Genomic DNA, 15,762 nt, shown 5'->3' with positions numbered 1-15,762 from the left:
GAGGGACTGGAAGTTGGCGGTGAAACGTCGACTGAAATCTCCCCAGTTGTCGATGCAGTGTCGGGGTAGATGTCGTAACCACTGTAGCGCATCTTGCCCAAGGACGATGGGCAGATACGCGGTCATAACGTCCTCAGATGCTCCGGCAGCCCGAGCGGCGGTGGTGTAGACGGCTAGCCAACCCCCTGGATCCTGCTTAGGTTCATATTTGTCGACATTGGATACCTTGAAGTTGGGAGGCCATTGGATGGCCCTAAGGCGTGGAGTAAGAGCGGACACTCCGCACGTGTCCTCCTGTCGTCGGGGATGATGTCTGTCCCGGGGAGGGGAGTGGTGGTTGTGGTTCCTCGACCGTCCCCGGGTGGTACCGCCAGTTGAGGCTGTTGCCGACTCAGTCCTGGTGGCCTGGCTCTGAGTCGGGATGCCATGATCCCGGTCGTACTCCTCCCGACGGCGAATCTCGTTTTCATGCCGCCGTTCGCGCGAAGCATTGATAGAGCTTCGCGCGTCTCGGCGACTGTTGATGGCGTGTCGTAGATCGTTCGGCGGGTGAGCGAGCGGTAGAAGATGGTTGGCTGCCTGAGTGAACAGGCGTCGGTATCCCTCGGCGTCGGGAGTCCGAGGAAGTCCATCAGCTATCCGAGCTAGTACCCCTCCGACTTCGCTTGGCGTGTTCATAGCTCGGGCAAAGTCGGGATTCAGGTTGCGCCCGAAGAGCGGATTCTCCCGGCGCTGTCTTGCGTCCTGTTCAGCTCGTTCCTGAGCCCGTCGGCGATCACGTCGTCGGGAGTTCCTTCGTTCTCTGAAGACGCGTTCTTCCGGAGTTTCTCCTATCTCCGAGACCTCGTCTCGCGAGACAGGCTGCTCCGGGTCCCGTTCTCCGGCCGCGTGATGTCGTCGAACGTTCCTGTGCCGATTCCTCCGTCGGCGGGACTCTCGTTGAGGCGGTTCTTCTCCGGGTGCGGTCGGCTCGTCGTCGGAGACGGTAGGCGACTCCACTCTCCCGATGAAGAGGACGTCGGGGTAGAACGGAGCTGCTGTCGTGGCGACTTTCTTTTCGTTCTCCTTTGAGGCCGGAGGAACGGAAAGAACGACTTGTTTTTCCCTGGTCTCCTTCTTCCTCATGATCCGTGTCCATTCTTTTGTCGAGGAAGTAGACAGTGGAGTCTTCCGGGTCAGCGAGCCTTCGGCCCCCGCCTTTCCGGAGACGATCTTTTTCCGAAGAGCTGAAGGTTGTACCTCTCCGGCATTTTCGGAGTTCGTTGGAGGAGACTTCTTTTCCGGCGGATCCGCGATACGGTGTAGAATTCCCTCCTCATCCGCTACAGATGAGATTGTCCCGAAGCAGAATACGGATCCAGGACGCACGGTGATCTTGCTGTAGAAGGTGATGGCCATTGAGCTAACTTGGATCGTCGACACACCCCCTACCTGGCGCGCCAGCTGTCGGTGTTTTGGGTCCGACCGCACACCCGGGGTTGCCCCTCAAGGTGTTTTCTAGGAGTAGGACGGTGTCGACGACTGTAGCAAAATGGTTCGTGCCGATCGCACGAGGGACAGTGGACAAGATTTACAGGTTCGGGCCGCTTAGAAATGCGTAACACCCTACGTCCTGGTGAGTATGTGTGCGTGGTTACAAGAGGGCTCTCTGGTTTGAAGACATAGAGAGTTGATGTGGGTGGCTAAGTAATGTAGGGTCGATCGATCTGAAGGGGTGCCCCCTAGGCCTTATATACTCGACCGTGGAGCAGTACACGTGGATATGATAACAACAAGTAGCTAAAAGGTAGTGAACCTCTTGAGTTTATCCTTACGTAACCCTCGCCGACTTATCCTCGCATGGCTCCGTTGCATGGGGGCTTCAGCGCAGGAAAGTCGGGTCTCTGTTGCGATTTACTCGTTCGACGTTGTGGGCCGTCCGGGTTTGCACCAATCCGGTCTCACGTCTTCTCTGCTTTGTTGGTTGTCTTTCCCCAGGCCCACGAAAGAATGACCTTACGATTTATTGGGCCTTTGGGCCTTTCGTGAGGTCTTTTACTCCTTTAGTGGACCCGGGGGATATCTATCCCCCACATACACCAACCTCAGTAAGGCCTGTCCTAAGGACCCATATCCACTTCCATGAATAGATCAAATCATGGATTCTACCTCCAGGTGCGACCTCCTGTCCTTCCTAGATGCTTATTCTGGTTTCCATCAGATCCAGATGTCTAGGCAAGACAGGAAGCATACCACTTTTGTAACTGTGGATGGGCTTTACTATTATGTTGTAATGTCTTACGGTCTGAAAAACACCTTGCCAACATTTGTACGGGCGATGAGTAAGACTTTTGGGGACCTGATTAGGGACAGGGTAGAGGTGTACGTTGATGACATCGTGGTCAAGACTAAGAGAGGGTCGACCCTAGTGGAAGACTTAACCCTGGTCTTCGACAAGCTGCGGGCAACACGCACGAAGCTGAACCCGGACAAGTGCGTCTTTGGTGTCTCTGCAGGGAAGTTGTTGGGGTTCCTGGTTTCGCACTGCGGCATTGAAGCAAACCCAAAGAAGATCAAAGCAATAGAGACAATGAGGCCTCCAGCCCGAATCAAAGACGTCCAGAAGCTTACGGGGTCACTGGCCGCCCTTAGCCGCTTCATCTCAAGACTGGCTGAGAGGGCACTACCCTTCTTCAAGCTATTGCGGAAGTCCAGCCCATTCTCTTAGACCGAAGAGGTAGAACGAGCCTTTCAGGAGTTGAAACAGCACCTTGTGTCCCTACCAATACTGGTAGCTCCAAAGCCAGGGGAGCCATTGTACTTATAAATTGCAGCGGTTACAGAGGCGGTGAGCATGGTGCTAGTCGCTGAAAGGACGGCACAACATCCCCAGTGGAGTCAGAAAGTTCCCCTAGGAGAAGGTGGTGGTCCGACCACCATGATGTTGATGGAAGGCCAGGAGTTTGAGGACTCGGGACCAACCACAGGGGTCCAAACCATCCAGAAGCCAGTCTACTACGTCAGCGAAGTCCTCCATGAAGCAAAGGCCAGGTACCTTGAGATGCACAAGCTTATCTATGATATACTTGTTGCATCCAGGAAGTTGTGCCACTATTTTCAGGCATACAGAGTTGTGGTGGTGACCTCCTTCCCGTTAAAGGCCATTCTCCACAACTCTAATGCCACGGGCAACACCACCAAGTGGGCAGCGGAACATGCCGAGTTCCAATTGGACTTCCAGCCTCGCCACGCTGTCAAGAGCCAGGTCCTGGCCAACTTCATCATGGAATGGACCCCATCCCCGAGCGCTCCTGGGGGTCCAGATCCTGATTCGGACCCCACACTTGCGGAGCCTAGGGCTCTAGTCTTCACCGAGCCCCACTGGACGCTCTTCTTCGATGGATCCGCCCGCCAACAGGGTGGCGGTGCTGGAGTGGTCCTCATCGACCCAAGCGGAGATCAAGTGAAGTACATGGTGCACCTTGTGTTCAAGGCCACCAACAACATGGCAGAGTATGAAGCACTGATCTTCGTCTTGTCTGCGGCCCTATCCCTAGGGATCCGCCAGCTCCTCGTGAAGGGGGACTCCCAGCTGATTATCAAGCAGGTCCGTGGAGAATGTAGCTGAACGAGCCCATGCTCGCAGCTTACCTCCTCCACGTAAGGAAGCTGGAAAATGACTTCATTGCCCTAGAACTGTAACATGTTCCTCGGGATAACAACTCAGCAGCAGATGAACTCTCCACGAGGGCATCAGCTTGGGCACCCATGCCCGAGGGCGTCTTCGAAAGACGGCTGCTGAGACCTACCACCTAGCCTACCGAACCGGGCGAAGGGGGCGAGACTAGCACCTCGAAGCTAGCGGTTCCGGTGGTGTTCTGCTTGCAGAACCCACCAAGGATTGTGTGTGCTACAGAGGGCCCTGCAAACCTTTTAGCGCCACAGCCAGTGGCTCAGAGTGGTCCCGATGCATGGATCTTTGAGATCCGGGACTACCTGAAAGAAAATATCCTTCCTGAAGACCATGTGACCGCGGAGCGCATAGTGCGGTTGGCTAAACGATACACGGTGGTAGAAGGGGATCTATACCGCCATGGCACCAATGGCATTCTCATGCAGTGCATCACCCAGGAGGAGGGTCGTGAGCTACTCGCGGAGATCCATGGAGGAGAGTGCGGAAGTCATTCACCATCCCGCACACTGGTTGGTAAGGCCTTTCGGCATGGCTTCTACTGGCCAACTGCTCTCCAGGATGCAGCTGAGTTGGTAAAGTCCTGCAAAGCATGTCAGTTCCATGCAAAGCAGATACACACACCGACTCAGGCTCTGCAAATGATTCCACCCTCCTGGCCATTCGCCGTATGGGGGCGGATATCCTGGGACCATTCTCTAGGGCTATCGGCGGGTACCGTTTCCTCTTCGTCGCTATCGACAAATTCACAAAGTGGCCAGAGGCCACCCCTGTGGTCAGTATCACCCAAGGTGTTGTTGTTGCCTGCCTCAAGTCGATTGTCTGCAGATTTGGGGTCCCAAGCCGTATCATTATGGACAACAGGACCCAGTTCAAAAGTCGGCTCTTCCAAGAGTATTGCGAGGGCATCGGCACCCAGCTCTACTTTGCGTCTGTGGCTCATCCCAAGAGCAACGGCCAGACTGAGAGGGCAAACACAGAAATCCTCAGGGGACTCAAGACATGCACCTATGACTGCTTAAAAAGCATGGTGCAAATTGGGTCAATGAGCTTCCGTCCGTACTATGGGGGAATCGGACCACACCCATCTGAGCTACCAGGGAGACCCCGTTCTTCCTGGTCTACGGGGCCGAAGCCTGCCTTCCCCCAGAAATCATTCTGGGCTCCCCACAAGTCCAGTCTTTCGATGAGTCTATGTAGGAATAGCTACGGCGTGAGGACGTGGACTTCATCGATGAACGCAAATGGCAAGCGGCGATCCAAAATGCATGGTACAACCAAGCGCTGAGGCAATACCACCAACGGTTTGTGCATATTAGGGAGCTTAGGGTCGGGGACCTAGTCCTAAGGTGAGTACTCAACCGAGAAGGGCTCCACAAACTCTCCCCCAGTTGGGAAGGACCGTTCAAGGTGATGGAAATATGTCGACCCGGGTGTGTCCGCCTTGCCACAACAGAAGGAGTGCCTCTTCCCAATCCCTGGAATATAGAGAATCTCCGTAAGGTCTATCCATAATAGCAAAACTAGGCGGTTGAGTTTTCTTCCTTCGTAACTAGGTTGCGCATATGTGTACGTCAATCCAGTGAGGTCCGCCCTTGTAAGCCCGACAGATGTGCTTTTGTGATGGTTATATTCTGCTTCAGTTTATGAGCATTGTTTTTATCTAACCCACCCATACAGTGTCCCATCCTTGCTGGTATATTGACATCCGAATTGAGTAGCCAGGCTTGCAGTTCAGGACCCCTCTACTGCTATAGGGGGACAGCAACCTAGGGGCCAGTTCTAGAGAATCGACGCTCATCTCCTGCAGTGGTCCGGAGCTATGTAGCTGCTTAGCCTCGTTCTGTACCCTAAGCCTGCACACTCCATCACTCTGCGACGGGTACCTTAGTATTTGGAACTGTGATCCTCTCGGTCTAGGCATACGGCTTGGCTTCCCAGGCTAAAAACTGCAGGTCGTATTGCATGAATCAAAGGATGGCAGATACCAGACGATGGGTCCTATGGGTGTGCTCCTAACACTTCAAAGCCAAAGCTGTGTGCAGGTCCAGGTCCCAGTCTAGTTGTAGGTAGTCTCAAACTTAGAGACTACCTCCTAGGGGCCAGACCACCAATGTTATCTTTGGTATACTGGTATCCAGCCTCGACACGTCGAGCCTACCTCCTAGGGGGGCTGAGTACCAAGGGGAAGTTGATGACGCTATACACAGCAAGGACAAATAACATACAGATAAGTTTAAGTTCCAATGCTACCTCATTAGCGGTTCTTAGAATATCTTACAAAATCAAAAGTTATTACAACCGCTTCCCAGCGGAACCCCTGCTTTGTCTCTACAGGTCGTCGGCAGGATCACGCTGGAAACGCTCGGCCACCAGCTCCACGGCGTCTTGTACACTCTCCCGGGCGGTGTCTTCTGTGGCGACTACCGGACTAGCGATCACTGGCGCCAAAGATATGGAGGGGTCGTGACTCCGGAAGCATGTCAGGACGTTTTCAACCACTTCCCGACAGAGCTTGCCGCCCTCTGCCTCCAGGCGGGCCCCGAGGATCTGATCCAGGCGCCGGAGGCAATCGGCGACAGAGTCCAGCACCGGGAGCGCATCGGAGATCGACGTTGGCAGCTCCGACACTGGGATGGGGCTCATCCCTAGCGGCACCAGTGTCGTGCTTGCCTCACCGGCCCACGCGGCAATACACTGGATGTAACACCCTTGGTGTTTATATTCCGCTCGACAACGAGTATGAATTTAAGCACGTAATATCAGTGGATAAAACGGATGCTAAATTTTTAAACATCATCGCCTATCGCGATTTTAATATCGCATCTGTTTAGTTTGTCGCGAGCGCGACATCGATTGTATTTTTAATTATCCGGGCTCTTCCTAAATTTTCGGGATGTTCGGAACATAATCATTTCGAGAATCGGGGCGTCCGGTGATTATTTAAAACTCATCGCTTGCGCGAATACGAATTTGGAAGCTCGATCCACCGTTGCAATCTATGTCCCAAATAAATTAATTAGAATTCGACGATTAAAATACTCAGTGCAACATAAATTGGATCGCGCGTCGTTTGAGTGAAATCGTGCGCGAGGATATGATCCAATTTATCCTTCAGCACGTTGTTTTGGCAACGAAATCGCGTATACAATGCGGATCTGGTTTCGACTAATTTCGGTCGAATCACGTAGAACAAATTATTAGTGCCGAAATCAGTTTATTTCGGTCTGTTGTTCTCGCCCGGATCCAAATCTTCGGATACAACCAATTATTAAACAACTCGGCTCACACTCGTCAACCGTGAAATCGCGTACGAGGATCGAAAAATTGTGCATCGATTCACTGATAAATTATTCTGGCTATAGAACTAGGTATTCAGATGTTAGACGTATGTTTATCTGATTTTAAACCAGATCAAATCTTGTTTGGTTCGATTCGTGTGTATCTCGTCTCGATCTAAATCTTTAAGTGTAAATAACAGATACGAATTCATTTGACTCCAGATTAGTCATCACATCAAATCCTTCTCAAATATTTTGTCAAACTTATTTTGGTTCGACCTTTTAAATATCTCTCAAATTTAAATATCAAAATCATAAATATCTGAGATTTTTCAGTTAAAGAAATTAAAAATCTAAAAAAGGAAAAATATCCTACGTTCCTATCCTGAAGCCGCTCAAGCTCCTGCGCGTCGTTCTTATCTCCCTCACGCGCGCGTCTTCTTCTTTCCCTCTGCGCGTTGCTTCCTGTTCGGTCGTTCCTGCGTGCCGCTCGCCCCAGCTCCTAGCTATGGCATCTAGCCGAGAGAGCTTCTCTCATCTCCTCCCTGCTCAATCTCCAGCCGCGCGCCCTCTACTTCTGAGCTCCTCTGCGCCGCACCCTGAAGCCCCCTGCTCGGCGCCCGAGATCCCTCCCATGGCCGGTGTTTGGTCCCTACGCTCGTCTGGCCGAACTCCCTGGCCATCGCGCTTGCCGTTTCCCCACGCGCGGGAATTCGCCAGTGTTCGGTCCGCGCGCAGCCTCCCTCCTAGCTCAGCCGCCCATCTCCATGGCCGGAGCTCCTTCATCTCCCTCCTCTCGGCGTCTTCTCCGTGCTCCCGCTTGGCTCCACCCATGGCCGGAATACCCTTCCCGCCGAGCTCCCATGGCGGCGCCCATCCCCTGCTCCCTCCAGTTCTCCCTACCATGCCCACCGCCGGTTTGTGCGTGCGCGCTCTGCTCCCATGCCGTGTGCCCCTGTCCTGTTTCTCTACGTGCCCAGGTGCCTGCTCACACCCCTGACCATGGCGCTTGGCTTCTCCAGCCGCGCATGGTGCGCGCTCCCTGCCAGCGCCGTTCTCTGCCCCGCAGTGGGCAGCAACTTCGTCGATCTCCGCAAATCCGGTTCGACAATCGGTTCCGTCTCCGTCGAACTCCTATTCTCCATCACGCCGAGCTGCTTCAACACTGCCCCCAACCCGTTGTCGTTATTTCATCATCTCGTCTTGATGCCAGTCCCTATGTGCTGTCTCCGACTGGTGTTCGCGGCGACAAAAGCATCCCAAGAAGATGTGGAGAAGCAATCGCCTAGTCGATACCCAAGTACTCGGCGAAAGGGCAGAACAAGAATCGTCGCCAGTTATGTGGAGTTCTAGTTAATATGGAGAGATTCCAAGAATTGTGGATGGAAGAGAGAGTGAAGCTCAGTTCAATGCTCGCCAGGTGTTCGATCGAAGATTTTATTCGGAGACTGTCGATGCTCTCGCAAGCTTTGAGTCGGACTTACTTTGGATGAGAAATCCCTGATGTTCGAGAGAAGCGAGGCCTATAAGCGCTCTCTTGGGACTCGACCAAATGTCTAAATTGGAAAACCGTCATCGCCCTCGTGGATATCGAATCCATTCGGTCTTGGTATGCCAATTTATTATTTCAGCTAATCGAATTGGATTAACTTGACTTGCTAGTTGTAATAATTATTGTGTTTAGCAGATGCGTCGTGTTCGTGTTAGATGTTTGCTAAAATACCTCAGCCCCTTCGGTAATGTAATCGTGTGAAATAAATGCGTAATATGGTGCACCTTAGGTCTATAATGCAGAATAAATGAAATATTTAATTTAGTGGGATTTATGCTGTATAATAATTGAGAATAGTAATTCTAGAAGTTAATGCGATGATTTCTATCTCTAGTCTAAGTTTAGATATTGTGCTCTAGTCAAGAGAGATAGAGCGCCTGTCAACGGCTCGCTATGGTTTATGATATTCCTATCTATATGCATTCATATGCATAATGCATTTCATTCAGGTACATTAATTAATCGCGTAATGCGGAAGACAACCCAAGTCGACCCCAAGCGCGGGCTACTCCGCAGAATAATGATGATGGATGAACCTGCCTGAACAAATGCCAAGACAAAAGGATGGTCGTCAAGTGGACGTCACCTAACAACACTAACCTAGTGTTTATTCCAGGCAAGCCTCGGTGCATGCAACCCCTTCCTTGTGTTTTTTAAATAATTTTTACACACTTAAAGTCTAGCAAAATGTGCATTAGGTTTATAGGAGTTGCTTGGAAACCCTTTGATGCATTGCCTACCTTGATATCCATACCTTTATAGATACTTCTGATGAAGTATCAAAATATGATTTACAAAAATGCTTATCCCTGCTTAGATCTTGTGGATAGAGGTTGTCTTTTGCATTAAGGCCTAGCTCAGGGGTTATCCTGAGGAAAGATGGCTTCTACCTGTAAGAATATTTTTCATTGGGAGCGTGGTGGGATCTTACTACAAAGTTCCCTGTAATGCTCTTTTCATCCTAAGGAATACAAACAATCCTAAGGATGGAAGTACTTAAATCGGGACTTGGGCTAGGAACAGGTGATGTTCTACCCAGGTTAATTAAGGATTGGATGCGTATGTAGGCCTGTATGATCAAGGACTATCTTAACTGGCCACATGCCCTGGATATGGGATAGGGTAAGGTTGAACCCGGCTATTCCATACGTGAAAAGACAACCGCGCACTAGGCGTGGGAGATTGTCACACCCGGTTTTGGAAGGCAAACCGAATGCGAACTATGTACGTGCCAGGATCAGAACTCACGTACACAGCGATTACATAAATGAACATCATCGCACAATACTCGAATAATAACATAAAAGAGTATTAACTTATTACATCATAGAGTCATAGACATCCACATAGTCATCAACTTAACAGTTAAATCAAAGTGCTAGCGAAACGCAGTAAAGATAAGGCCTTCACAGGCAGCTGACTGGGGGTTGCCGCCAACCCACACCTAGAATTCGTCGTAGTCTTGGAACTCCTGGAAGTCTCCTTCCACGACTTCGCCTTCTCCTGAGCAGTGGTTACAATGCGGACAACCTGGTGTTTTGTGGTAAAGCAAGGATGAGTACACATCAACGTACTCAGCAAATGTCCCGTTTGGCCGAAGTGGACTAGCTTTATGTGGGGTTAGGCTCCAGCAGTTGCTTTTAGTTGGTCAAGTATTTATCATTAGTATAAGCCAGATTTTAGCATTTATCAACTCGTAAACCATTTCCTCATCGAGGAACAACATCATCATAGTCGAACCAAAACCATAACATAATCCTTGTATCTCGAACCATCTGTATCTCTAATCAAAGAGGATCCCAAGGCTGCTCTTAACCGTGAGCACGACTGATATATCAGTTTCACTACCCTCTGCAGAGGTTGCACACTTTACCCATGAGTCATGATTCCCTTTCTACCCGGGGAGAGCTAATCCCCATTGACCACTACCTAGGTGGTCCGGCAGGGCATCACTACGTAGCTTTTACAAAGATTCCCTAGAGATCATAGCTACCCGTTAGGTTTCTCCAGTTTGATAAACACAGTACCCCTCCCCGCAGGAGAGTGACTAACAAAGAGCAAAACGAAAGAACCTCGGCACTCAGCCTCGGCAGAGCAAGCACTGTGCCTGGACCCCATTGACGGCACGACGGCTAGGCAACTACACCTCTAGTTCATCCAATTAATCAGCTAAGGGCATCCCATTTCACCCTCATGGTTGCACTGTTATCCCGGGTGGTCTCTCAACGAACAAGTCCTTACGGAGAGGTACTCAGGAAACAGCCTGAGCCCCCTAGAGTATCACAAGATCATCAACATCATCGGGATAACAGTATCATAAATAGTCACATCATGTTCATTGATTAAGTTAAAGCAATAGCAGAGTGCTAACCATAACAGCCCATAAGGTCATCAAGGATAAAGTAAAGTGTAAAGCTAGTCAATCCTTAGGTTTCAAGTAAGTAATGCGGGGTAGTAAGTTATAAATGTATAGGACATAATGGGACAGAGGACACTTGCCTTCACCAAACTGCTGATCAGGGGCTTCCTCTGCAACCTCCTCGGGAAACACAGACTGCTCGTTGTCTACGTAAAGTAATCATTCACACTATGCACTTGGGAGGATAACAAACAAAAGCAACATACCAAACATATGCAGCAAAGAGATCACAAGTTCATAGTAGAAAAGGGATAGGCACTCTGGTGTTCCCTAGGTCTAGGGTAGAGGACTATACAAAGTGATTCATTATCCACTAATCAGGTTTAAGTCAGTGGTGGGATTAAATCACTACATGGTTTTAAGTTCCTAAACTTAGGTGTTTAAGTCCATAAACTTAAGTGCTCCCACTTTTATTAAAGTCTACCAACTTCTAATTATCTCAAATAGGGTTCCAATAACCTTAATCCTATCCTAATGATTAACCATTAATTGGTACATGGAAACAGCAGGGAAACATGGTTTAAATAGATAGACAAAAATACCATGAGCATTTTGCAATTTGAAGCACCTAATTTGGAGTTCATATGACAAAGTTATGAATTTTACAAGTTTAGGGGTTAAAAATATACCCTAAATACCTATTTTGAATTAAATAAAAGGCCCGAGGACCTAACTGAGAGAAACCAGGGACGGCGGGTTTAAATTCCAGAAAACCGGGGGTCTCTTTAAGAAAACGCGCGGGCGAAGGGGTATCGGGCTCCTACGGCCGTTGGATCTCAGGCGGACGGCCAAGATTAGATCCCGCGGGCGGGCGCGCGAGCGCGCGGCGGCCTGGGTGGCTGACAGGCGGGGCTGGGCGGGCAGCGCGGGCGCGGGCAGGCTGACAGGCGGGGCCAGCGGGCAGCGCGGGGCGCGGGCAGGCTGACAGGCGGGGCCCAAACGGCAGGGAGGCGGGGTGTGGGGGAAGCGGGCCTGGGCCGCTGGATCTCCAGCGGACGGCCAGGATTGGGCTCGGCCTAATTAAAACGGGGCCGCCCGATCTGGGACGGACGGCGGGGATCGGGTGGCCGGCCTTGGCTTCTCCTACGGCTAGCTGGGGCGGCGGCGCTCGTCCCCGCGGCGGAGGACTCGCCGGAGACGAGGGGCGCGGGCGCTCGGCGGGTCTCTGGGGCGACCTGAGCGGCCGGGAAGGTTGGGGAGGGCACGGGGAATCGCCCGGTGGGGGCTGGGTCGGGGCAGGGACACCGGAGGGGAGCGGTTCACGGCGAAGCGGCTCGGCGGCGGCATAAAACAACTCCGGCGAGGAATTAAACATGGCAGAAGGCAATACACGGGTTTGGAGGGGGCGAGAGAGGTTCTTTACCTCAAGGCGGGCTCCGGGGACTCCTCGGCGGCGGCAATGGCGCGACGGTGGCCCGGGGCGACGGTGGCGGACCTCCGCGGCTGCACGGAGGACGGCGGGTGAGCGCGGGCAGAGAGAAATAGGGAGGGGGAGGGGGAATTGGGGCGCGTCCCGGGTTGCGGACGTCGAGGCGAAGCTCACCGTGGCAACGGGCACGGCGGAGCTCCAACGGCGACGGGGAAACAAGCTCGGGACGGCGGGGATTTGTGGCGGCGGCGCTCTGGCGTGCGCGCAGCGAGGGGGAGGTGGAAGAGGGGTCTGCTGGTGTGCAAATGAGGGAGGGGGAGAGGGCGAGTGGGGCTCTGGGCTCAAGTGGCCAGGGGCGGGGCGGTTGCGAGCTCCACGCGCGACGTGGGCGCGGAGAAGGCGGCCGCGCGCAGCTCGGGCGGCAGTTACGCGAGGACGACGGGGCTGACAAGCCGGGCCCGCGAGCAGAGAGAGAGGGGAAAGCGGGGGCGGGCGCGCGGAAGGCGGCCGCGCTGACGGGCGGGCCCGCCAGGGCAGAGAGAGCGGGGGGGGAAAGAGGCGCGCGCGCGGGATGGGCTTAGTGAGCCGAAAGGCCGAGGGGGCGGCAGGGTTGGGCTTCTTTCCTTTTTCTTTTATTCTGGAATTTGTTTTCCCTTTTCTTTTTATTTTCTCTATTTGATTCAAATCCAAATAAGCCACAAATTCAAATTATACTTTCTAAGAATTATGCACCAAACAAAAGTGAAATCTAGGGTTCAACATGATGCACAATTCATACTCCCTTGTAGTTTAACCTACTAAGTTATAATTACAAATAAAATAACCACTTTTCTCCTATAGAAATGAGAAAAAGAAGATTGGGGAAGGATGAGAAAAGGGAAGTAACACCTGAATTTGTGAATATGAGCAAAGAAATTTTATACCCCCAAATTCAGGGTGTTACAAACCTATCCCCCTTAAAAGAATCTCGCCCCGAGATTCAAGGTTGGTCAGCAAAGAGTTCGGGGTATTTGGCTTTCAGATCATCTTCTCGTTCCCAGGTCGCTTCTTCCTCAGAGTGGTGGCCCCATCTGACTTTGCACATTCTGATGGTGTTCCTCCGGGTGACTCTGTCTGCAAACTCCAGAATCTGCGTTGGCTTCTCTATGTATGTCAGATCCTCCTGGACTTCCAAACCCTCCACTGGCAACTGTTCTTCTGGTACTCGCAGACACTGCTTCAATTGCGACACGTGGAACACGTTGTGCACTGCTGACAAGCTCTCTGGTAGGTTGAGCTGGTAAGCCACTTCTCCACGCTTTGCTTGGATCTGATATGGCCCGACGTACCGAGGTGCTAACTTGCCTTTAACTCCGAACCTTCTGACTCCCCTGATAGGTGACACCTTCAGATAGACGTAGTCTCCCACTTCAGAACTCAGTTCTCTTCTCCTTCTGTCCGCATAGCTCCGCTGTCTTGATTGTGCTATCTTCAGATTCTCCCGAACCATTTTGATATTCTCTTCGGCTTCAAGCAAAATGTCGGGGCCAAACACCTGTCTCTCTCCAGGCTGGTCCCAATGCAGTGGAGTCCTACAACTCCGCCCATAGAGTGCCTGGAACGGTGACATCTTCAAGCTGGCCTGGTAACTATTGTTGTAGGAGAATTCTGCATAAGGTAACCTTTTGTCCCATCCTGACTTGTCTTGCAACGCACCGGCTCTCAACATATCTTCTAGGATCTGGTTAGTTCTTTTAGTCTGACCGTCTGTCTGCGGGTGATAAGCCGAGCTGAAGTTCAAATGGGTGCCCAAAGCTTCTTGTAGCTGCTGCCAAAAATGAGTGGTGAACTGCGTTCCTCGATCTGACACTATCTTCTTCGGCACACCATGAAGGCAGACTATCCGTGACATGTATAACTCAGCTAACGTTGCTCCGGTGTATGTTGTCTTCACGGGTATGAAATGGGCCACCTTTGTTAAGCGGTCCACAACCACCCAGATGGAATCATAACCGGCCCGGGTACGAGGTAGGCCAACTATAAAATCCATCCCGATCTCAAACCCATTCGGGAACTGATCCTCAAGGAAGCTCATGAGATAGCCTACTCCATACACCCAGGGAGCGAGAAGATGTACCAACAAAGATTCCCTAGTGATGCCCTGCCGGACCACCTAGGTAGTGGTCAATGGGGATTAGCTCTCCCCGGGTAGAAAGGGAATCATGACTCATGGGTAAAGTGTGCAACCTCTGCAGAGGGTAGTGAAACTGATATATCAGCCGTGCTCACGGTTAAGAGCAGCCTTGGGATCCTCTTTGATTAGAGATACAGATGGTTCGAGATACAAGGATTATGTTATGGTTTTGGTTCGACTATGATGATGTTGTTCCTCGATGAGGAAATGGTTTACGGGTTGATAAATGCTAAAATCTGGCTTATACTAATGATAAATACTTGACCAACTAAAAGCAACTGCTGGAGCCTAACCCCACATAAAGCTAGTCCACTTCGGCCAAACGGGACATTTGCTGAGTACGTTGATGTGTACTCATCCTTGCTTTACCACAAAACACCAGGTTGTCCGCATTGTAACCACTGCTCAGGAGAAGGCGAAGTCGTGGAAGGAGACTTCCAGGAGTTCCAAGACTACGACGAATTCTAGGTGTGGGTTGGCGGCAACCCCCAGTCAGCTGCCTGTGAAGGCCTTATCTTTACTGCGTTTCGCTAGCACTTTGATTTAACTGTTAAGTTGATGACTATGTGGATGTCTATGACTCTATGATGTAATAAGTTAATACTCTTTTATGTTATTATTCGAGTATTGTGCGATGATGTTCATTTATGTAATCGCTGTGTACGTGAGTTCTGATCCTGGCACGTACATAGTTCGCATTCGGTTTGCCTTCCAAAACCGGGTGTGATAGAGATGGTGGGAGTAGCATGTACCCTCCTGGCTGGAGGCTGGATGGAGGAGTACTGTGCTCCCGGGTAGCGCAGACCGGTTCATGTTGTGGAGAATCTATGGGAACGGTTGACATATGCAAGGGTTAAGTGCTACATATGTCATGTGGTTAGAGATCCTCAGCTGAGTAAATCGATTCGGATTGCCGTTATATCCCCGGATAGTGGAGGCTTGGTCACTGACCTGCAACCTAAGTCAGGATGTAAACATTATGAGTAAAAATGATGTTGTATTGAAGAGATGGTGAAATTAGACTAGGTGCAAATAGAGTCTATTAATACTTAATCTGGCATTAAAATATTGAAAGTAAGGACTCACTTTAGTAAGCTTTTTCTGCAAAAGTATCTAAGTTGATTCTTGCTAAAAGCCTCTCCTTGATTCCTAAATCCAGCATATCCTTGAGAGTCTTTTTCCTTAGTCGGGTAAGACTTGCGAAAGTACACTTCGTACTCAAGGCTTTGTCCCATGTTGTTTTAGGTGAAGAGCCTACGAAGCTTTGCTACTTTTGGGCAAAGGTGGTTCCCAAGCAG

The 15,762-nt window shown here is 51.1% G+C and overlaps 1 pseudogene; it reads left to right on the top strand.

Moving 5' to 3' along the window:
• Window positions 1-7,387: 7,387 nt before the first annotated feature.
• Window positions 7,388-8,731, top strand: LOC103641063 (uncharacterized; annotated as a pseudogene).
• Window positions 8,732-15,762: the final 7,031 nt, after the last annotated feature.

This window comes from Zea mays, chromosome 10, assembly GCF_902167145.1.
Source record: "Zea mays cultivar B73 chromosome 10, Zm-B73-REFERENCE-NAM-5.0, whole genome shotgun sequence".
Taxonomy (NCBI): Eukaryota; Viridiplantae; Streptophyta; class Magnoliopsida; order Poales; family Poaceae; genus Zea; species Zea mays.
Note: the sequence above shows the minus strand (reverse complement) of the source record. Positions and strands in the feature narration are given on the sequence as shown.